At 34.5% G+C, this 24,974-nt stretch overlaps 1 non-coding gene across 2 annotated transcripts; it reads left to right on the top strand.

Annotated features, from left to right (window-relative positions):
• The first annotated feature begins 1,745 nt into the window (after window positions 1-1,745).
• Window positions 1,746-24,755, top strand: LOC118682501 (uncharacterized). 2 transcript variants are annotated; one of them, XR_011395143.1, is made up of 3 exons: window positions 1,746-2,084; window positions 4,815-5,033; window positions 7,787-8,270. It is a non-coding gene; the product is annotated as an uncharacterized protein (transcript). The 2 variants fall into 2 exon arrangements; XR_011395142.1 differs by lacking the exon at window positions 7,787-8,270 and adding an exon at window positions 24,387-24,755 and having other exon boundaries at window positions 1,747-2,084.
• Window positions 24,756-24,974: the final 219 nt, after the last annotated feature.

Raw genomic sequence — 24,974 nt, 5'->3', positions numbered from 1 at the left:
CTAAATCAAAAAGATTAGTGAGATTATCTACTCAACAACCTAAATCATGTGACTAAGTGTCGGTCGGAACATGGTGTAAGATTGAACACTAAATTATGGTGATGTGTAATTGGTATAAAAGAAAAGTGCGAGCTCAGCAGTGGTAAGTGGATTGGCAAAACAGCTGACTCCAATGTTTTATTTCCATGATGTTCTCATTGAAATATCCAGCATTGTATACATTTTATTTCTACATATATAAGTTTAGATTTATACAATGAAATCCAGTAAATAGAATCTAGCTGTTATCAAAGCACACAACCTAGCATATTAATCCTTGAATGCTTCGAAATATTTGAATGAATACGTTGGTCTTAATAGTATTGCATTCGTTATATAATATTATTTCAATCGTAAAATTTCTTATACAAATTTGGTGTTTTTGCGGGAAAACTTTAGTATAACGTCCCACGCTTTCGGGGATAAAATGGGTATTGTCGGATAGATTAGATCCTCCAGATCAAGAATATATATAGATAAAGCCGCGGGAAACTTATAGTTTTCGAGATATTTGGGTTTAAAGTTCAAAATTTCGACTATTTAAAGTACGCATTTTTCCCATTTCGAATGAGTTATACACTTATATTTTTTATTTTTATATCCACTAACACTTCACTAATTCGTTTGTACACATTTATTTTACATTATATAGTGCAAAAATAGTATAAATCAATAATTAAATTATTGTTAAATACTATTATTTCTGACAATAGCAAAAGGGTTACAAAATTTCAAATAACCAGTGTTACCTTATCGACATCTTTTGTAATTGAACTGAAAGAAATTAAAACAGATAATACCCCAAATACAGGAATCCAAAACCTAGAGAAATAAACTATTACAAAGCGTTGATGTTAAGTATTATGTTATACCCTCTATGACAATATTACTTTTTTCTTGTAGAACTTCTTTTTGCGTTGGCGGCCTTCGGCCGCGCTTCAAAGAAAATAACCCTGGTCGGTCCAACACCGGGGTGTATCAAAATATTTTTCGCACAGAACTTTTTTTTGCGTTGGCGGCCTTCGGCCGCGCTTTAAAAAAATAACCCTGGTCGGTCCAAAACCGGGGTGTATCAAGGTTTTTTTGCACAGAACTCTTTTTTGCGTTGGCGGCCTTCGGCCGCGCTTCAAAAAAATAACCCTGGTCGATCCAACACTGGGGTGTATCAAGGTTTTTTTGCGCAGAACTCCTTTTTGCGTTGGCGGCCTTCGGCCGCGCTTCAAAAAAATAACCCTGGTCGGTCCAAAACCGGGGTGTATCAAGGTTTTTTTGCGCAGAACTCCTTTTTGCGTTGGCGGCCTTCGGCCGCGCTTCAAAAAAATAACCCTGGTCGATCCAACACTGGGGTGGATCAAGGTTTTTTTGCGCAGAACTTATTTTTGCGTTGGCGGCCTTCGGCCGCGCTTCAAAAAAAATAACCCTGGTGAATCCAACACCGGGGTGTACCAAAGTTTTTACGCGCAGAAATTCTTTTTGCGTTGTTTCCTGTATCTAGGGTACAATCTCTCTGTTTATTTTATTTTTCTTCGTTTACAAAATATATTAGTATGGCAACACTGATGTTTTGACATTCACAACCATTTTGTTATTGTCAAAATTAATAAAATTGAAGAATGATTTAAATATTGAAATAAAGCTATTTTTGCAGCATCTAGTATAAAAAAAATTTCTAAAAACGAGTTATTCAAGTGTTAGTGGATATAAAAGTGAAAAATATAAGTGGATAATTCATTTTAAATCGCAAAAATGTACTTTAAATAGTTGAAATTTTCAACTTTAAACGTAAATATCTCGAAAACTATAAGTTTCCCGCGGCTATATCTATATATATTCTTGATCTGGAGGATCTCCTCTATCCGCCCATACCCATTTTATCCACAAAAGCGCGGGACGTTATTCTAAAGCCGACCCGTTTTTGCTAGCATTTAACACAGTTATAGATATTTCACATAGATATTGTCGGTTTAATAAAATCTGGGGCAGTATGTGTAGTAAATTTAAGAAGGTTACGCATTGCATGTTTGATATGGACGGTTTATTACTAGGTAAGTAGATGTTATGCCTTTGAAGCGACTACAACATAAATTCTGAATTTCCAATAATTAATCTAACTATTTTTCATAGGAAGGGGATCAAAATTAACAGACCTAATTTTTACTGTTTGTATAACGACATCATGTTTTACATACACTCATTATATTATATATACATAAGTATGTATAAATATGAAATTTGTTTTTAAATCATTAGGTTATTAATTCTATTAGTGGGCAGGTAAATAAAAAGTAAAGTGGTGTGACAAACTACATACCCTCAGAATCTACTTACAAATAATATATAAAACATGAGAAACAATGGGTCGGCTTTAGTATAACGGCCCAAGCTTTCAGGGATAAAATGGGTATGGGCGGATAGAGGAGATCCTCCAGATCACGAAATATTTACGTTTAAAGTTGAAAATTTCAACTATTTAAAATACGCATTTTTTCGATTTCAAATGAATTATACACTTATATTTTCCATTTTTATATCCACTAACACTTCACTAATTCGTTTGTACACATTTATTTTACATTATATAGTGCAAAAATAGTTTAATTCAATAATTAAATTTCCTTAATTCTGACAAAAGGGTTGCAAAAAGTCAAATAACCAGTGTTACATTATCATATTACAAAAATCTTTTGTAATTGAACTGAAAGAAATTAAAACAGATAATACCCCAAATACAGGAATCCAAAACCTAGATAAATAAACTATTACAGAGCATTGATGTTAAGTATTACGTTATACCCTCTATGACAATATTACTTTTTCTTGTAGAACTTTTTTTTGCGTTGGCGGTAAGCAGTGGTATATCACGTGTTTTTGCGCAGAACTTCTTTTTGCCATGGCGGCCTTAGGCCGCGCTTCAAAAAAATAACCCTGGTCGGTCCAACACCGGGGTGTATCAAGTGTTTTTGCGTAGAACTTCGTTTTGCGTTGGCGGTAAGCAGTGGTATGTCGGGTGTTTTTGTGAAGAAATTTTTTTGCGTTGGCGGACTTTGGCCGCGCTTCAAAAAAGTAACCCTGGTCGGTCCAACACCGGGGTGCACCAAGGTTTTTACGCGTAGAACTCCTTTTTGCATAGGCGGCCTTCGGCCGCGCTTCAAAAAAATAACCCTGGTCGGTCCAACACCGGGGTGTATCAAGTGTTTTTGCGTAGAACTTCGTTTTGCGTTGGCGGTAAGCAGTGGTATGTCGGGTGTTTTTGTGAAGAAATTTTTTTGCGTTGGCGGACTTTGGCCGCGCTTCAAAAAAGTAACCCTGGTCGGTCCAACACCGGGGTGCACCAAGGTTTTTACGCGTAGAACTCCTTTTTGCATAGGCGGCCTTCGGCCGCGCTTCAAAAAAATAACCCTGGTCGGTCCAACACCGGGGTGTATCAAGTGTTTTTGCGTAGAACTTCGTTTTGCGTTGGCGGTAAGCAGTGGTATGTCGGGTGTTTTTGTGAAGAAATTTGTTTTGCGTTGGCGGACTTTGGCCGCGCTTCAAAAAAGTAACCCTGGTCGGTCCAACACCGGGGTGCACCAAGGTTTTTACGCGTAGAACTCCTTTTTGCGTAGGCGGCCTTCGGCCGCGCTTCAAAAAAATAACCCTGGTCGGTCCAACACCGGGGTGTATCAAGTGTTTTTGCGCAGAACTTCTTTTTGCGTTGGCGGTAAGTAGTGGTATATCAAGTGTTTTTGCGCAGAAATTCTTTTTTGCGTTGGCGGCCTTTGGCCGCGCTTCAAAAAAATAGCCCTGGTCGGTCCAATACCGGGATGTATCGAAGTTTCTTTGCGCAGAACTTCTTTTTGCGTTGGCGGTAAGCAGTGGTATGTCGGGTGTTTTTGTGAAGAAATTTTTTTTGCGTTGGCGGACTTTGGCCGCGCTTCAAAAAAGTAACCCTGGTCGGTCCAACACCGGGGTGCACCAAGGTTTTTACGCGTAGAACTCCTTTTTGCGTAGGCGGCCTTCGGCCGCGCTTCAAAAAAATAACCCTGGTCGGCCCAACACCGGGGTGTATCAAGTGTTTTTGCGCAGAACTTCTTTTTGCGTTGGCGGTAAGCAGTGGTATATCAAGTGTTTTTGCGCAGAAATTCTTTTTTGCGTTGGCGGCCTTTGGCCGCGCTTCAAAAAAATAGCCCTGGTCGGTCCAACACCGGGGTGTATCAAGTGTTTTTGCGTAGAACTTCGTTTTGCGTTGGCGGTAAGCAGTGGTATGTCGGGTGTTTTTGTGAAGAAATTTTTTTTGCGTTGGCGGACTTCGGCCGCGCTTAAAAAAAATAACCCTGGTCGGTCCAACACCGGGGTGTATCAAGTGTTTTTGCGCAGAACTTCTTTTTGCGTTGGCGGTAAGCAGTGGTATATCAAGTGTTTTTGCGCAGAAATTCTTTTTTGCGTTGGCGGCCTTTGGCCGCGCTTCAAAAAAATAGCCCTGATCGGTCCAATACCGGGATGTATCGAAGTTTCTTTGCGCAGATACATAGAAGAAGGCAAGAACTTTCCTTATTAAAAATATAATAAGCTTCTGAGCTGGTTAAAATTCTGACATTTGGATTCACCACGAAAAATGTCAAAATTTCATTTTCAGCTGCCAGAATTTAAATTTTGCTACCGTTTGGCACACAGCCTTAATCAACTTCTCTTATTTAATATACCATAATATGTTCACAATTACAATCATGCTCCGAATAATTTAGAATTTTGAATCATGAAGCCCCAAATTTATTTTTTGGTTTATTAATTCTTAGATACGGAAAAATTGTATTCGCAAGCTACTCAGGAAATTCTGGATCCGTACGGTAAAACTTACACTTGGGACGTTAAAGTAAGTGTTATAGGGTTGCAGACCCAGCAAGTTGCTGAAGCTATAGTTGCTGCTTATAAATTACCTATAAGCTGGGAAGAATATACACAAAGACAACGGGAGTGAACAGAAATTTTAATGACAGAAGCTGAATTAATGCCAGGTAAATCCAAATTTATTCATCTAATTTTTTTTTTTGTTCTAGATACTGTAGTGGTTTATGAAGAAATTGTAAGACAAATAGCTGGCTCTTTTAACAAGTCTTATTCACGTGATGTGCGGGTAAAAATGTACTAAAATGTTAATTACGATGAGGGAACATCGAAAACGCGCAAGCATAGAATGTTAATGAACAGAGAAGGAGCAAATGTTAGGTGTTCTAAAATGTAAATTACGATGGGGGAACATCGAAAACGCGCAAGTTCGACAATAAAATGTCACCACACATTTCAGGGTACGCAACGAACTACACCACTCCATAAGCAAAATGTATATACATACTTATGCACAGATATTCTTTGGTATGCGCATAAACAAAAATTTAAATAATAAAAACGAAAGAAATTGACTTCTGACAAGAAAATATAAATAATGAGGGAAATAATAATGAAAATAGAAAATCCAATAACTGCAAATCAGAAAAAAAGTTGTGAATTGGTTTGAAATTGCATCCAAATAGAAAAGGAGAAAAAATGGAATTTCAATGTTGGAATCTAATGTGCATATGTACCCAACTATATGTTTTACCTATTGGATAAATTTCTAATGACTTCAATGGGTGCTAACTGAGAAAATATTTAAATTGGGTAAGTGCGAAAATATAAAAGAAAAAATAGTAAAAGAGAGAAACGAAATTCCAAAACATCAGTGATAATAAAAGCTTCTTGTGGCGCGGGAATCAAATTTTAAATCGGTTTTAATTTGAATTAAAAAATTTATAAAAATGTCGCAAGTGCGTAAATGTAGTGTGCGCGAGTGTTACGATATTTTTCGGCCAAATGAACAAATTGCACTTATATGGAGGCGAAATTTGGCCCATATAAGCCCCCTCAAACACGTTTGTTTGTGCCGCGCATTTCGCAGATAATGCAATGGGAGCTAAAAAATTGGGGATTGGAGCTGTACCCACACTAAATCTTGGTAAGTAACAAATTTAAATATATTTACATTTTTTGTGATTTTTGCGGTGATTTTTTATATTGATTCAGCATATATATAGTACAATCAATACATATACTGAAGATCAAAAAAATGTAGCGCAAAATATTAATTATATGTCAACGAAGACATATAACTTCTTGAAGGATGATCCTCAGTTTGCGCTGCCGCATCCAAAATCTCTACTGCGCTGGCGCCCAATTAGATATGTCGAGGCAGGGATTGATCCTAGGGTTATAGGTAATTTGAAAACTCTTGTTGAGGAAATGTCCGAACACGAACGGATCTGTGTAATTATATTCGATGAAATTACAATTAAAATAGATCTCGTTTATAACAAAAGTAAGGATGTCATCGATGGTTTTGTTGACAAGGGAGACGGCAATAGGGAATTAAATATTGCCGACAAATGCTGCTTTTTCATGGCGAAAGCTATATCAGCTAATTGGAAATACGTACTTTCGTATTATGTGGCAAAAGGAGGGATGTCCGCAGTAGATTTAGATGTAATATTGAACAAAAACATTGAAGTCTTGGAAATGATAGGACTCAATGTAAAAGCGATCATTTGTGATCAAGGTCCGGTGAATGTCCGATTATATGGTAATTTAAATGTTACAAAATCCAAACCATATGTTATAACCAATGGCAAAAAATTTCATTGCCTATATGACTATTGCCATTTGATTAAGTCAATTAGGAATAATTTATTAAAACACGACTTAAAAACTATCGATGGCATAGCTAGCTTCAAGGTTATAAGGAAGCTGTATGTAATCGATAGTGTAAGTCATCAATTTAAAATATGTCCGAAGTTGATATCCTCCCACATATATCCCAATAACTTCGAGGAAATGAGCGTTTCTAGAGCTACACAGGTGCTCAGCAATTCAGTAGCAGCTGGCATCGACATGGCATTCAGGCAGGGATTATTGGGCACGGATGCATATATATTGAAATGTGCCAAAGGACACAAATGTTGGTAAAACGCATGAACGATTTGTTTGAGATTTTATAATAAAGGCTCAAACTGCGAAGACGATGACGACCTGAATCTTGATTGGAATAACAGGGAGGAAGATCATAACTCCCTCGATGATTCCGAGCAACATGCCGTTGATGTAGTTGACATTCCCGATGAGCACTTTGCAGAAACCGAATAAAATACTGCGGAACTTCAAGTACAGCGGTATTACACTGGATAGAGCTGTTGAAGACTCAAGGAGATTTAAATAAGCACTCCGAGTCTTTAATACGCTCTAAAAACTATAAAGATTGCACCGATCTGCGACTAATCAATCCGACTGACAGAGTTTTTGAAATTTGTCGGATGCAGATGAAGTGGTATACAGAGCTATTCGGAAAATATGCGCATTACTATGGAGTTCGAGAGCTCATCGAGGATGCCATAGATGATAGCACTAAAAACATTTTTCCAGAATGGTTTTTAGAAGCTGGCGAATGCTTGGACCACCGACAACAACTGTTAAAGTCCTTAGTAACAGTGTTGTTGTATAAAAATGCGAAATGGCTGGCTGAAGAAGAGCAGCAAGAAAATGCGCAACGCCTAAAAAATAGTAAACTAAAAAAATTAAATAAATAAGAAATAGGGATCATGGTGCACTTATTTTAAACTAAAATTCCATTGATTGAAGGCAATAGGTATTAGGTGTGTTTTTTTGTGTAAGTAATGTATCATATACATACATATTTAATACAAATTTATTAATATTTTATAAATTTTTCTTCCACATTTAGATGCTCTTCTATTTTCAGCTCTTCTTTATATATTTTCAGGTGTAAATAAGTTTAGTTTAGAAGGTTTAAGTAGTTTTGTATGTAGTTAAAAATGTATTTAAAATATATGTAGAAGTTAGTTATAATAAGTTTTAGTTGTAGTGTAGTTTATATAGTTTTATTGCACATGAGCGTAGTTTTATAAAACAGGTGAATTATTGATTAAATTTATGTAAATAGAAAAAATCGTGTGAGAATTTGTGTTTGAAGAGGAGGCAAATTCGCAAATCGTGTGCAATTAAAACTATTTTTTTGTTTTATAGTTACAATTTAAATAACAAAATTACTTATATGCATTTGTTTTTTTAATTTTAAGGGTTTCCTATTTTTCCATTTCAGATTTTTATTTAGATTAATATAATTAAGAAATACCTACAAGTTTATTTTATTATTATTTTAATTAAATAATAAATTAATTAATAAAATATAAATAAATAAAAATTAATTTATTTGCATTTAATTCGTTAAATATATGAGGTTTTGATAATACATAGGAAGTGTACAGTTAGTGTTTACTTCGTTTGCACAAAGCAGGTAAAAATAGAAATTCATGCATAAATACGTGAATTGCCACGGTCTGTTTGTATGTACTATGACTTGTGTACATACAAACAATTCAATATGCCATATATTCATAATTACAACAAGAACAAATTCATTCATGCATATGCATATCTACATACATGAATACGTGAATATGTCACGGTCTGTTTGTATGTACACACGTCATATGCTCTTCAATATGCCATATATTCATAATTACAATAAGCACAAATTCATTTATACATATATCTACGCATTCAAATAACACCAACAACAAATTCATTCATAAGAACACATGTATTCTACAAGTTGCCCAAAAGCTGCTTCTTCATGGTGATACTAAAAATCAGAAGTTGAAGAATTTTCTAATGTTCACTCCAGAAGAAAAAAATGGCAGCTTGGGTCATTGTCGATTTAATATTTTTGATTTTTGATTTTCATATATTATACTACATATGGTTTTAAATTATAAAATTTATGTAAAATTGCCATTTATATGAAATCCTTTATTACTTCTATATATTCTATGCAAACTACATATAGGGCTTGTTTATGTTTACTTATTATCATTATTTCATAGTATGTCGATTTAGACCATTTTATCTAAAAACGACGCTTTGAAAATATAGACCAATCGTTAATCGTAGTATTTCAAAAGAGCATAAGTTAATTTTCAACAGCAAAGCCCTGCAAAAAGGACAAACGAGACAACATAGCCGATCGACATTGTCGCAAAATTGAAACAAATTTTGTCAACTCGCCGTTATTTCGTTGGCTTGCCACCATACACAAAGGCGTTTCAACTGAGGGCTCATAGTATATTATTATGTTGCTTTATTTGTATTGAAAAACACTGATGCATAAAATGACTTCTTTTCGTAATATTATATAATACTAATATATGTACGTAAAAATATAAGTACACATAAATTCATATTTATAATCGTTTTTAAAATAAATTCGATTAATAAAAATATATCTGAAATAATTATGTGGCAGTGCGCCCTGACCCTCCTTGCCAGCGATCGTTCAGCTTGCTTCTCGGAAAAAGTGTAGAAAAAAATCTTGAATTGGCATAAATAAGCGTATATTCAATAATCCTAAACATATGAACATATTTTCCTGAAATATTTTAATTATCTCTGAAAGTAAAATATGCTATTTAAGTAATTGAATTAAGATATGCTAATTAATTCCATTTAATAAAATAAAAAAATTAAATAAAATTTTAATTTTATGTATTTTACGAGTCGAACGTATATGCTCGTATTCGGATTGACTCCTTCACGCCTACGACCTCAGCCACCTCAAAAGTGGAAACGCGACCGCTTAGCCACAGTTTTATTATTATCATTTGTTCAATAAGTATATTGCTTACGCAACGCACATACAAAAGTTGGAAAAATTGCATATCAAAGGTTATTTTATTATGAATTCTGGGGTTTTTGCCAGTAATCCTCCTTTTTAATTCAAAAGGCTTTTAACAATTATTGAATTGAAAACACAAATCTAAATAGGTATGCGCACCGATTTTTCATTCGTTGTGTCTGTTTATAGCCTTTTCTCCGTTTCGCACACAGCGTGGTGTATTTTTCTCTTTAGAAGTTATATTTTTCGATGTCCCCTCATGTGGAATTACAAATTAGTACTCAAAAAATTTTATTTAACATTTGCTCCTTCTCTATTCATTAACATTCTCTGTTTGCGCCTTCTCTACTCATTAACATTCTCTGCTTTTTGTGTACTAATTTGTAATTCCAGATGAGGGAACATCGAAAAATATAACTTCGAAAAAGAAAAATACACCACGCAATGTGCGAATATTCCGAAATGAAAAATCGTTGGGCATACCTATTTAGATTTATGTTTTCAATTTCTATGATATGACAAAATTTATAATTATGAAAACCTTCTGAATTAAAAAGCTGTATTACCGGTAAAAACCCCAGAGTTTTTAATAAAATAAACATTTAATAGAATATTTTTCCAACATATGTATGTGCGTTGCGTGAACAATTGCTTATTGAGCAAAGGATAACAATAAAACGGTGGCTAAGCGGCCGCGTTTCCACTTTTGGCTGAGGTCGTAAGCGGGAAGGGATTAAGCACAATTCGAATACGAGCCTATACGCTCGAATCCTAAAACTCATGAAACTGAAATTTTATTTGATTTTTTAATTTTATTAATATAATAATAATATTCCCTTATTATGCGTATTTACATAAATGTGATAATCACACAAACAATCTTAAATACACTTACGCTGATGCTTGCTTCTTCTTGCCCCGCACAAACAATGACTTTTGTCTACTCTTTTTGCTTTTTGCGAGTTGAACGATCGCTGGCAAGGAGGGGTTGGGGCGCACCGCCACATAATTATTTCAGATATATATTTTATCTATCGAATTTAGTTTAAAAACGATTATAGGTATGAGTTTATGTGTATTTATATATACGTATATTATTATTATATTACGAAAATAATTCATAAATGCATCCGTATTTTTCAAAACTAATTAAGCAACATATTAATATATTACGAGCCCTCACTTGACACGCCTACGTGCATGGTGGCAAGCCAACGAAATACCGGTGAGTTCGCGCGGACATTGTGTTGTTGAAAAAAACCAAACGACGACTTTGTCCACAAACCTACATATGTATATACATACATACATACATATATGAGCTCGCATACATATTGACACCAAATTGTGTGAATCGTCGCGGAGTTGACAAAATTTGTTTAAATTTTGCGACAATGACGGTCGGCTATGTTGTCTCGTTTGTCCTTTTTGCACTGGTTTGCTATTGAAAGTTGACTTATGCTCTTTTGAAATATTTTCATAGCGTCGTATTTAGATAAAATGGGCTACATCGACAAACTATGAAATATTGATAATAAGTAAACATATAAAAGTACTATATGGAGTATGCTTAGAGAATATAGAAGTAATAAAGGATTTCATATAAATGTCAATTTTATATAAATTTTATAATTTAATGTCATATATAGTGCATAATTTGAAAAAAATATAAACATTATTTTAACTCGCTAATAGGTCATGTTGCCAATTCTCCTTTTTGAAGGGAACATCCGACATTTTCTTCAATTTCTGATTTTTAGCATCGTAGTGAGTAAGCAGCTTGTGGGCAACATACAAATGCGAGGGAATGGTAGGTTGGTAGGTAGGTGGTTTTCAGTGATACAAATTGTAAAATTGAATTTTTCTCGTTTTACTGAAACCGTTCAAATTCAATTTCATTCATTCATTCATTTTATAAACTTAATTTCGCATTTGCGTAGGAATTCTATATGAAAACCAAATGTGGTTCACCAGGCGCACAAAAAAAATAGCGCGGCGCAGAGTTATGAACCAACGCACTTTGCTTTGAAGCAGACGCACGTTCCTTATGAATGAATTTGCTGTCGTTGTAATATGAAATACTTAGAAAATAAGCCGCGAGTTCGCTTGAATGTTATTGGCCGATGATGGTCGTCTACGTTTTTTTGTCACTTGCGCGATTGTTTGATTTTTTGGGAAAGACATATTGAGGGACATACATATGTACATATGTGTACATATATGCAAATACATTTGGACATGCGAATGAAGGAAGGCAATTTCAAGAATATTCACATATAGATATATGAACATTTAAAGCAAGTAAACAACAATAGCTGTTTGACTTTACAAATTAGACAAAATAGCTCAAATATCGTCTATGGTGCTGCTTGTATAGCACACTCAATTATTGTAATGAAATATTTTGCCTAAGTTTAAATCTTATCAGATATTTTTATATACTATTTTTTTTATTTTTATAATACTTTTTTATTGAATGATATTTTAATTCTATTTTCATATTATTTCCCTCATTATTAATATTTTCTTGTCTGAAGTCAATTTATTTCGTTTTTATTATTTAAATTCTTGTTTATGCGCATACCAAAGAACATCTGTGCATATGTATGTATATACATTTTGCTTAGAGAGTGGTGTAGTTCGTTGCGTAAATTGATAGGATGGTGAAACTTTATTTTCGAACTTGCGCGTTTTCGATGTTCCCTCATCGTAATTAACATTTTAGTGCAGCTAACATTTGCGCCTTCTCTATTCATTAACATTCTCTGCCAACGCTCGCCGATTGTCACCGCTTCCCTTGCCGCTCTAACAGCTTTGCGCACAAATCATCGTATATATGTGTGTTTATATATGAGCATGCATACATATTAACGCAGATTTTTGCGAGTCTCGGAAAAATATTTTAGAATTGTAAAATATTTTAAATCGACAAAGGCTTTGTTGCCACTTTTGTCGCGTTTTTCTGTGTTTTGTGGTCTTGCAGGGTTGTCACTTTTCCCTTCTAGAGGGAACATAAAAAAGATGTTCAATTTATGATTTCTAGCTTTTGCCATCGTCGCGAAAAGACGCTTGTAGGCAAACGCATGCTCCGGGAGATGTGTAAGGCGTTTGCTTTTATGAATGAAAATGTTGTTGTTGTGTGATTTACTACATATTTAGGATTTAAAATTTGGCTGCCATATTGATTTCTGACGCTGCTCATGCTATTTGAGAGAATTGTTGTTTTTGTATAACAATGTTTGTATTTTTCTACGAAAATATATGTATACATGTAGATTTGCGTATGCATTACTTATTTTACAATGTCATACGTATATTTGTACATACATACTTACATATAGAGCAGTGCGCGCACATGTATTTATTGATAAGTGATAATATATTATTATATTATTGTACAATATATAAGTTAACACGGTATACGCCGAAATACATTTCCCACGATTACCTTAGCTTAGGCAACAAAATAACTTCCACAGTCAAACGACACCACACGCGCAATTGCCAAAATGCTGACTCCACACCGTCGCCACATGAGAACGTCTGGCCAGCCAGCCCACAACAACAACAATGTGCAATTGCACCTGCTTTACAACGTGACTTACTAGCATAAATTAGCTGTAAGACCAAAAATGTAGTTTAGTTCTAATTTTTATTTGAAACAATAAAGTGAGCAACCCGCTCGCAAAAAACAAAAATTTGTTTTTTTAAAAGAATCTACCAATAAATAGATTAACTGGCGCCCAACGGCCAGTTGCGTCCGATTGTAGTGAAGTGCGAAAAAAAAAACGGGAATTTCGTCGCGAAGTTATTAAAACCCGGCTTTTACGAAGAGCCCTCAAGAAGTGCCGAAAAACGGGAATTTCGTCGCAAAATTATTAAACCCGGCTTTCACGAAGTGCCCTCAAGAAGTGCCAGGACGCGGCAGGACCCTCAAGTGGTAAAATCCAATAGGAAAAAACCACACCCCATGGAATTATGGCATCGTTGGACCGAAGTAGGAAAGCAGTACAAAACGGAGCAGCCCAGCAGTCACATGTGGGACAAATTAGGATTTATGTAAGCATAGACTAATATATTACAGATAAATAATAATAGAGAAAAAAAAAGTAAAAGTGAAAGAAAATAAAACTTAAAATATTTTAATTAAAGAAAAAAAATTCATATTTAGCAATTAAAGTAGTAAAAATTGCAAAGAAATAAAAAAAGAGAATAAAAAAACAAAATACATAAATAAACTTAAAGAATTATACAAACACTTAGATCACTTTGGCGACGTAAAGACGCCCACCAAATAGCAAAGATACATCAATTTCTGCTTAGGGTTTAAATCTAACTTTAAGTTATTTAAAAAAAAAAAAAAAATAGCTTTGTGAATCAAAGTAAAATATTTAGATTTTAAAGATTAAATACTTAAAATAACCTAAAAGCAAGGCCGCGATTCACCACCTTTAAGGGGGACCCTCCAGAGATTGGCGTAATAAAAAATAAAAGTAAAAAAAATAAAAAATAAAAAAAAAAAAATAAATAAATTGGGTAAAATAAAATAAAACCTTCAAAATGAGTAATCCAGAGTTAATTAGGCCTCCTGTCCTTAATATAAATGTCCCGCCTCCACCCACCATTCCGCAAAACGCTACTAGACAACCAGGACCATTTAACAATGGTCAAACACTACCAAACAACCCCCAAACAACCCCAGAACTAGCAAGCCTCATTAGATATATTGTCTCACAGATGATTTTGGAAGAAGCACCTTCTCTTATAGATAATATCATCCATCCTACGAATGAAATAATAACCGATCAGAATATAGACCCAGGACATATTAACAACCTTGCAGGCTTAGATAGAATACCAGATGTCGTTAGATGTCTCCGAGATTTCTCTGGAGATGCTAGGGAATTCGCATCTTGGAAGAAAAGCGTGGAAAGAATTCTAAGGATAAGGAAAAGGCACTCCACGTTATTTTGGCATTTTAAATGTCATAAGAAACAAAATAACGGGCAATGCCGACGTCGCTTTAGAATCATACAACACTCCGTTAAACTGGACGGCAATTTCTAAATGTTTAAACACACACTATGGTGATAAGCGCGATATCAGTACCTTAGAGTACTAGATGTCATGCTTATTCCAAGGCAATAAATCTTTTAATGAATTCTACCAGGATGTATTTTCACATCTTTCACTAATTTTAAATAAAATTTCATGCATGGATGTAGGACCGGAATCCATACAAATCCTTACTAAAACCTACCGCGACAAAGCGTTAGACACGTTCATAAGAGGACTGAACGGAGAACTTCCAAAATTACTAGGAATAAAAGAACCTACTGACTTACCCCAAGCACACCAATTGTGTATGAAATTACAGAACCAGAATTTCAGGACGCAACACGCTTTTAGTTACCAACCCTCACAGCGAAAACTAAACACCCCACATATTCCACCAAAGAAACCAGAACAATTTTTTCCAAACTTAGAATACCTACCCCAACCAACTCTCTACTATGGACAACTAAATTCAAACAGGAATACAAATAACCAATATCCACTATACCAAAGAAATTCAATTAACCAAAACCCAACTAATCTTCAATACCGACAAAACTTAAACTATCCACAAAACTTCGCATACCCTCACAGACCAACATCTAGACCTAATTATTTTAATAATCCACCGCCAAGACCCACTCAACCCAAACCACCAGTGCCAATGGACGTAGACCAATCACAAAGGACCAAAAATATAAACTATATGAACAGACCTACTAATAATCCCTTTGCCGGAAAAAGACCAATAGTCCCATCACATCAAATGCATCAACCATTTAAGCAACAACGAGTTAATCACATAGAACCCGTTGACGATACACTGATAGACTCAGGACAATCAGACCAAGGACAAAATGAGCAATCATGGGAAGACTACTACCAACAGTATGCTTCTCAGGACAACATACCAGATGAAGATACTAACGAGTTTTCAGATATACATTTTTTAGGTTGACGAACTCCACACTTCCTTATTTTCAATGCAAGGATAGTGATGGAAAAATATTGAAAATTCTAATAGACACAGGTTCAAATAAGAACTATATTCAACCCCAACTTGCAAAAAACCTTATAGCCAACAACGAAAGTTTCCTCGCAAGTTCAGTAGCAGGAAATATTAAAATAACTCACCATAGCCTTATCAATCTTTTCGGAATGAAAGACGAAAACCTTAAATTTTTTATCCTACCCACCTTAAAAAGCTTTGATGGTATTTTAGGTAATGACAATTTAAAACAATTGGAAGCAACAATATTCACTTCAAAAAATTACATGATGATAAAAAACAATATAAAAATTGCAATAAAACAACAGGAATCAAAATCAATTAACAATATCCAAATAAGGACGGAACACCTCACAAATAGACAATCAGATAAACTTTGTAAATTATGCAATTTATACCCAAATCTTTTTTCCAAACCGGACGAGAAATTAACTTATACTACCACAGTAAAAGCTGAAATAAGAACTACCACCCAAGACCCAGTTTATTCTAGATATTACCCTTATCCTATGTCCCTTAAGGACGAAGTCGAAAAACAATTAGCAAAATTACTCGAGGACGGAATAATAAGACCTTCCCGATCTCCTTACAATTCACCAATTTGGATAGTACCAAAAAAAATCGATGCATCTGGCACAAAAAAATACAGAATGGTCATCGATTACCGGAAACTAAATTTAATTACAATACCCGATCGTTATCCTATCCCAGACACAAACGAAGTTCTATCCCAACTTGGCAAAAATAAATTTTTTACAGTCCTAGATCTGAAAAGTGGCTTTCATCAAATCCCATTAGTTGAATCTGATATTGGAAAGACAGCTTTTTCGGTCAACAACGGTAAATATGAATTTACCAGACTACCATTCGGTTTAAAAAACGCACCCGCAATTTTCCAAAGAGCATTAGACGATATACTAAGAAAATATATCGGAAAAATATGCTTTGTTTACATAGACGATATTATAATTTTTGGCAAAGACGAGGAGTCTCATTTACAAAACGTTCAAACCATTTTCCAAACATTACAAGAAGCTAATATGAAAATCCAAATTGACAAATGCGAATTTCTAAAAACAGAAGTAGAATTTTTGGGATTCGTTATTTCTCAAAATGGACTAAAAACAAATCCAACAAAAGTAAAATCAATTTTAGACTTCCCATCACCACAAACAATAAAAGAACTTCGATCCTTCCTTGGACTCTCTGGTTATTACCGCCGTTTCATTAAAGACTATGCGAAACTCGCGAAACCCCTAACAATACTTTTAAGAGGGGAGGAGGGACGCATGTCAAAAAATCAATCATCCAAAATAAAAATTGCTCTAGACGATAAAGCAAAAGAAGCATTCAGCAAATTAAAAAATTCACTAGTATCTACAGACGTCATGCTACAATATCCCGACTTCAGTAAAGAATTTCACTTAAGACGGCAAACCCATAACGTTCATATCCAGGACATTGACAAAAACCGAAGAAAACTACGCGACTAACGAAAAAGAACTTTTAGCCATAATATGGGCTCTAAAAACTTTTAGGAATTACCTTTACGGATCTGCAACAGTCAAAATTTTCACTGACCATCAACCGCTAACATATTCCCTTAGTAATAGAAATACCAACAACAAACTAAAAAGATGGAAATCCATTTTAGAAGAATATAACTACGAAATTAAATATAAACCCGGTCACACCAATGTCGTCGCCGACGCACTTTCTAGACCGCCACAACAAGTAAATTCTATGACAGCAACCCAACATAGTGACGAAAGCTCAAGACAGACCTTAATACAATACACTGACGCACCTATCCACGTTTTTAAGAATCAAATTTTCATTTCTACTGACGAAACAGCATCATACCAATTCCAAATAACTTTCCCAACTTTTCATAGGCATATTATAATAGAGAGAAGTTTTACAGAAGAAAGTCTCACAGCACTACTAAAAAGATACCTACCTTCCGTAACGAATTGCATTAAAACCGAAGACAGCATATTAGGAAAAATCCAAAATATCTACTCACAAAATTTCAGCAGATATAAAGCAAAATACACGCGAAAAATAGTGAAAGATCTAACAAACGAATCAGAACAAGAAACGGAAACCCAAATTTTTGATTATACGAACAGTAACATAGAGACAGGACACGCAAAAGTGCAGACTGAGCTGAGATACACAATACAATAGAGCATTACGTAACCAAGAAAAGCCAAAATTATCGATTCCTTTCACAAGAAGAAAAATCCATCCGAATACTCTTATCTCAACTTAGACCCAGGAAAATAAAAAGAACAATAAATTCCCTCGGCACAGCCTGGAAATGGTTGGCCGGATCCCCAGATCACGATGATTTCAAAATAGTAAATGACGAAATAGATAACTTGCTAAATAATAATAACCAACAAATAATAATTAATAAATCTGTATTAGAAAGAATAAATAACTTAACACATATTACAAATATAATCTTAAGCGAAGTAAAAGCGAATGATGCTATAAAGTTAGAATTAGAAAGAAATATCGAAAGAAAATTAAATTATATTAAGGAAGATCTAAAGAATGTAGACTATTCAATTCAATGGGCAAAAGCCAAAATTGTTAATTCATTTATACTGTCGAATGAAGAAATTAATGTTATTAAGGAGAAATTGGAAAGGCAAAAAATGCCTTATATAAATGTAATAGAAGCTATAGAATTTAGTGATGTAAAAATCGCATCAAATTTATCATCTATTATTTACATTGTAAAGGTACCTATTACAAGCGAAGAAAATTGTAAATCATTAATAATAAAACCTGTAAAACAAGATAATAAAGTTATTAAACTAGAAAATAAAAATTTAATTGTTTGTCAGAAGAATATATATAATATAAAAAATAGTTGTAAGAACCTAAATGATGTATCTATATGTAAACAAGAAAACATAGAAGAAGTCACACAAAGCAGCTGCATACCGAATTTACTTAAGGGATATTCAGCAAACTGCACAACCATCAATGGGCATCATATACCAACAATAGAAGAGATAAATCATGGCCTTATACTTATTAATAGTTACAATGGCACGATAGAAGTAGATCAAGACATCATCAATCTGCATGGCACATTCCTAATCAAATACGATAACGCAACCGTAACAGTTAATGGTAAAAGCTATATAAATAAAAGCCAATTTTTTGCGAAACCACTACCAGCAGTCGTTAATTCCGCAAATACCACAGCAAATTTGGAAGAAGTTCTCTCGCTGCAATATTTGAAAGAGCTTAATGTTGCAAACATCAGAGAAATCAATGCCATCAACACAAAGCATAAAATCAGCGCTTTTACTGAATCGGTTATAATTATACTCCTTGTGGCAATGGTCCTAACAATGGCACTAAAAAGAATAATTGCAAACCGAAATGGAAAAATCCACATCCAAGTTGAGACGAAAAACGTACAAAACAACTCTCCAACACTGATGGAAACATCATCTCCAGCAATTGTCCATATTTCAGAGACATCCATCGAGGACGCTGCATGTTTTAAAGGGGGAGGAGTTAACACGGTATACGCCGAAATACCTTTCCCACGATCTACCTTAGCTTAGGCAACAAAATAACTTCCACAGTCAAACGACACCACACGCGCAATTGCCAAAATTCTGACTCCACACCGTCGCCACATGAGAACGTCTGGCCAGCCAGCCCACAACAACAACAATGTGCAATTGCACCTGCTTTACAACGTGACTTACTAGCATAAATTAGCTGTAAGACCAAAAATGTAGTTTAGTTCTAATTTTTATTTGAAACAATAAAGTGAGCAACCCGCTCGCAAAAAACAAAAATTTGTTTTTTTAAAAGAATCTACCAATAAATAGATTAACTTATACAATAATATAACATATTGATGTACATACATACGTACACACATAAATTATTAATTCTGTAACAATTGAAATTAGAAAATTATGAAAATAGTAAAATATCATTTTTTGCATAATCTTTCATATTTTATCAATGTAGCGTTTGTGCAAAAAAATCATATTTTATCAATTTTTTATCATAAAAATCGTTTATATGGCAAAAAATAATCATGCATATGTGAAGTATCATTTGTATTTTTTGTTCAAAGTATTTAATTTTTCATATACGTATTTTGTCAGAGAACGTATTTTGTCAGAGAACGTTGTTATAAATTCTTATTTCTGTTAAATAACAGCAAATACTACAGAAAATGGTGAAGTCCTTGATCTTAATTTTTCAGCTCTGTTAGCCGTCCAATCGAGCATCATACAAAATTCAATTTGCACCTTCTCGTTCTTCTAAGTTCTCTGTTGCACCAAATGGCCACAATTAACATCAGGGGCTGAAAAATAGCAGAATTAAGCATTTTCCATGCTAATTGAGAAAAGTAATGCTAATGTTCGCTTACAGATTCGTATATTTACAATGCGCAAACGACGAAGATATTCTACCTATACAGGGTGGCTAACGAATCGTGCTACAAAAATAAACCGTAATAAGTTTCTTTTTTATCAATTTTTTTTGTATTGTATAGAAAGTTTTAATCTTTTTTTATAGAATTCATTATTTCTCCATGCTCAGCCTAGCATATGCGACACCTGATTAGAAAATTAATGCGGGCTGAAGGGTTGAAATCGGGATTGCCTCAAATATGTATTTAATGGACTGCTTCAGTTCAGTCAGATTTCTGGGTTTGATTTTGTTCACCTCTTGCTTGACATAACCCGATAGGAAAAGACCAAGCGGTCGCAAATTTTTTATATGTACATATATATACATAAGTATAATTATGTGTGCGTGTAAACAAATATGAAAGTACCCATTATAATTGCTAATTTGTCTACATGCAACTATGTATGTAAATATGTACACTCATTGTTTCATGAGAAATCAGAATCATACACACTTTTACAAACATACATCGCATATGGCAAGTGCAAAATCAACCCCTATTCATATACAACGTGGCATGCGTAAATGGAAACAAAGTCAACAAGTCATGTGCATATATACGGGCAGATGTGTGTACAAAAAATTCGAATATTTACATACGTACTTACGTACATTTTTTGACAAATACAGACCGGTTAACTGCTAAAACCAAAGATGCAGATTTTTTGTGTATAAACGAGTGGTACCAAATAAAGAATTTCTATGTATTTAAAAAAAATTACCGTTTTCCTTAAAAAATTAAGAAAAAAAGTGAGATGCAGCAAGACACATTCAGATAAGAGGGATTGGAGGAGTGATAACAGAGGAATATAGAATATTTTCTTTGAAAAGTTTCTTGAATTGTAAATCGACAAATATACTATGTTGTCACTTTTATTCTAAAATATTTTAATACTCATATTTGCGGGGTTGTCACTTTTCCCTTCTAGAGGGAATATCAGATATTTGTTTAATTTATGATTTTTAGCTTTTGCCTTCGTCGCGAAAAGACGCTTGTTGGCAAAAGCATGTTCGGGGATATGTGGGGGTATCTGTTTTTATGAATGAAGCGAGGTTGCTTGTTAAAAGTACGCCTGCGTTCATGAATGAACATGTTGTTGTGTAATTTACTATAAATTTGGGCTTCGCCTATTTGGCTAACATATTGCACTTGTGACGACTGCTGTTTTTGTAGAACAATGTTTGTAGTTTTTGCGGGTGACATATTTACATGTGTACGCATTTACATATGTATGTATGTTGGTTTGTGTATGCATTATTTGTTCGGCAATTTTATGTATACATAGATAAGTGATAAAATCATGATTTGAATTTCTGAATGCGTACATTCAAATACATACGTACATACATATGACCTTATAAGATTAATATGATAAAAGATGTACATATGTATATACATAGTGTAATAAATTTAATCTCCATTATTATAATACTAAATATTTATTAGGAATGTATATTAGGTAAAAACTAAATAAAATTATTAAATGCCCAAATTGACTATAAATAATATTTCGAAATTCCATAATTTAATCTTATCAGTTTTGCATGCATTCATAAAAATTCGCAAAATATTAATTGCATTGCATATAAACGTATAAAAATATAAGCCAAAAGGCTAACATGCAGCTGTCTCTGGGCATAATTTTCATTGAATTCTCAGCTCTGTTTACGCGCCACTGTTGAAATTTCTTCTTCCGAGCCAGATGTGGTGAAATCCACTAATAGAATTTTGTTAGGTTTTGACAATTCTCACGCTGGTCCGCAATTGAACCTTCTCGTCAAAGTGAAAAAAATTAAACAAACAAATAAAGTGGAAAGTAAAAAATTAAAGTAATGTCAAGTAAATAAGTGAAAATGGCACAAAATAGTATATAGAGTCACCACACTGACCATATCTGGTGACAGGATTTTATATGTCATTATTAATACTTTTTCTTTACACCATTATGTCAAGCGAAATCATTTCAGAAAATATCCTGAAGTGGACAAGTCATACGCTTACAAGAACAGAAAATATTTAAGTTAAAATTCCAAGTGTCATTGAAATCGTTTCTTAATAACATTTAATAAATATATGTATGTAGTAACGTTAGTCGCTACATACAATTAGTGACCCCGTGAAACAGCATTCCGTTTCCTTGAAAAAAAAAGAGTAACACGCGTCGATTTTGCTTTTGTAAAATGTAAACCGATCAAGTAGACCCGACTAAAACATCTTACAGCAATGAAACTCAAACGGATAAGTTTTTCGATTCCATCGCTGCACCATCCCAACAAGAACTAGTTGCTCGCCTCGATCAAGATACACCCATCGTGGTTGAGGACATCAGCCTTGACCCACCAAATGCCAATAAATATCCTACAATCAAAGTGCCGCTAATAAACCATTTTTAAATTTCCCAAGATTACTATCGAGAGTGGAATTAGGCGACCGGCGCCCCTCCGAACTTTTAACAGAAATCAAACGGCTAGGTGGCAGTCAGCTAGACGCTGACTCAGACTATTTACACGAACCATCCGGCTTGATCGTCTACCACAGTACGTACAGATAGCGCTGACCGCATCATGGGAGCTCGGCAACGACAAACTCGCCTTGTTAGAAAATAAGGTGGTAGAAATTCAGAAAGCCTCGGATAACATAATTATATTGCCAAACAACAAAGTTTCGATTCGATAATTCTATTAAAAAGCAAATGACCTAACCAAACAGCTAGAGAGCCTGGCTTGTTAAGTCAACCACATTATTCCGAGCGCACCATCAGTTAAAGAACAGCTACCCCATGGCACAACACAAACGCTTTCCAGCCCACCACCGTTAATTTGCTACGACCACCGCAAGTTTAAAGCGCAAGCCAGAAAATGTACGAAATTCACCCAAATTTTTAAGGACTTTCCTGAATTGTTGGGCGATCCATCCAAGTGCACACTAACCAAACATGCTGTCCGCTTTGCCCTGAACGGCTCAATATAGCCAAACAAGAATTATAGCAGATGGTTGAACTTAGCCACGCAAGACCATCCGAAGGACCATTAGCAAGGTCACTACATATGGCTAAACAAAGAAATGGCGAATGGAGACCATGCGGCGATTGCTGCAGGCTCAACGCACAAACAACTCCAGATCGCTACCCAATATCTCTTCTAAACGACTACTCTACACCGTGCGTTCCACCAAATTCCGGTAGCTAAGGAAGACATTGTCAAAACTGCAGTAATCACCCCGCTTGGTTTCTTTGAAATTGACCGCATGTCGTTCGGGCTTCGCAACGCCGCACAGTCGTTTCATTAACGATGTACTTTCCAAAATTAATTTTGCCTACTCAAACATTGATACCCTCCTCATAGCCTCAAGCAATCAACAACACTCTCAACGTAAAATTCTTAGACAAAAGAAGCGAAACATTGCAGTCAAAAAGCAGCTCGCGGACTCACCACAAACCACTTGTTTTCGCTTTCCACCAGCAGTCCGATAAATCTTCGCCTCGACAAATCAGACAATTGGGATTCATCAGCCAATTCACAATAAGCATCCAATATATTACAAGCGCCGATAACAATATGCCTGACACGTTTTCATGCATTGACACAATGCACCTTTCGATGTGCATCGACCATGATGAACTTTCACTCGCATAATCATCGTTGGATAAATGATTTAAATTTATGGTCCGGGAGGCAAAGGAATTATTTGCGACGTCTCCACCAACAATCTTCGCCCATAGTACCAACTGCACTTCGACCAGAGTTTTCGAAATATTGCATTACCCCCGTGGCATAAGAGCCACCGTAAAGTTATTTCAATAAAACAAAAAATTATTTACAAAATTACTTTATTTCATTTGTATATAATATACAAAAATCATAGTTTCATATATTCGTATTCTAATACATTATTATAAACATTAACGGGAGTATTGTTAATTTTTTTTGATAGTAGGACTCAGTGGTTGTTGTATGATGTATTGTTCGTTATGCGTTGATTGCAAGTATTTTGTTGATTTCCGTGCCAGTCACGGCTAACCACTTTCCCCAGAAATTAACACAATTACACATTATTCAAGCACTAACACCTAAAAAAGAAATATTTTTTTTATTAAAAATTTTTTTTAAATATTTTTCTAGGCAAATAAACATTTCATTGAAAATGTGATGGCCTTTCTTTATACGCTCTGCATGGATATAGCTCATAATACCGTGGATTGGCGTCTACGTGATCAATGACTTAAGCGCCAAGAAACTTTTGAGGGTTTGAAAACCTAGTGCTCACTAGTCGTTAACTCACGTTGGATTTACGGATATAAGTAGATGCAACAGATTTATGCAACGAAGTACAAGGTATTGGCGGAAAAATTGCTCATTAATAAACAACCACTGGACTTTGAAATTATATTTGTTCAAATGAATTAATAGATATCGCTTTAAATTTAATTACGGAAATGTGTGAAGAAAGATTTACAGGAACAAATTAAAGACAACAAAATATTTAAATAATTAACTTTTTTATTTTACTACTAATTATAGTATTTTTTTAATATTTATCTTAAACTTTTGGAATATTTTGTTTTTCTTAGCATTACTTTATTTATTAAATCTGCTATTGCTTATAGCCTCATATAAAGTAATAAAATCTTAAATCTATTTAAAACTAAACAAGCTCAAGGTTGTGCTTGAACCTTTTTACTAACATGTTGCTCTTTATAAGTCTGGTCT

This window comes from Bactrocera oleae, chromosome 3, assembly GCF_042242935.1.
Source record: "Bactrocera oleae isolate idBacOlea1 chromosome 3, idBacOlea1, whole genome shotgun sequence".
Taxonomy (NCBI): domain Eukaryota; kingdom Metazoa; phylum Arthropoda; class Insecta; order Diptera; family Tephritidae; genus Bactrocera; species Bactrocera oleae.
The sequence above is the reverse complement of the archived record's forward strand: the minus strand, read 5'-3'. Positions and strand labels throughout refer to the sequence as shown.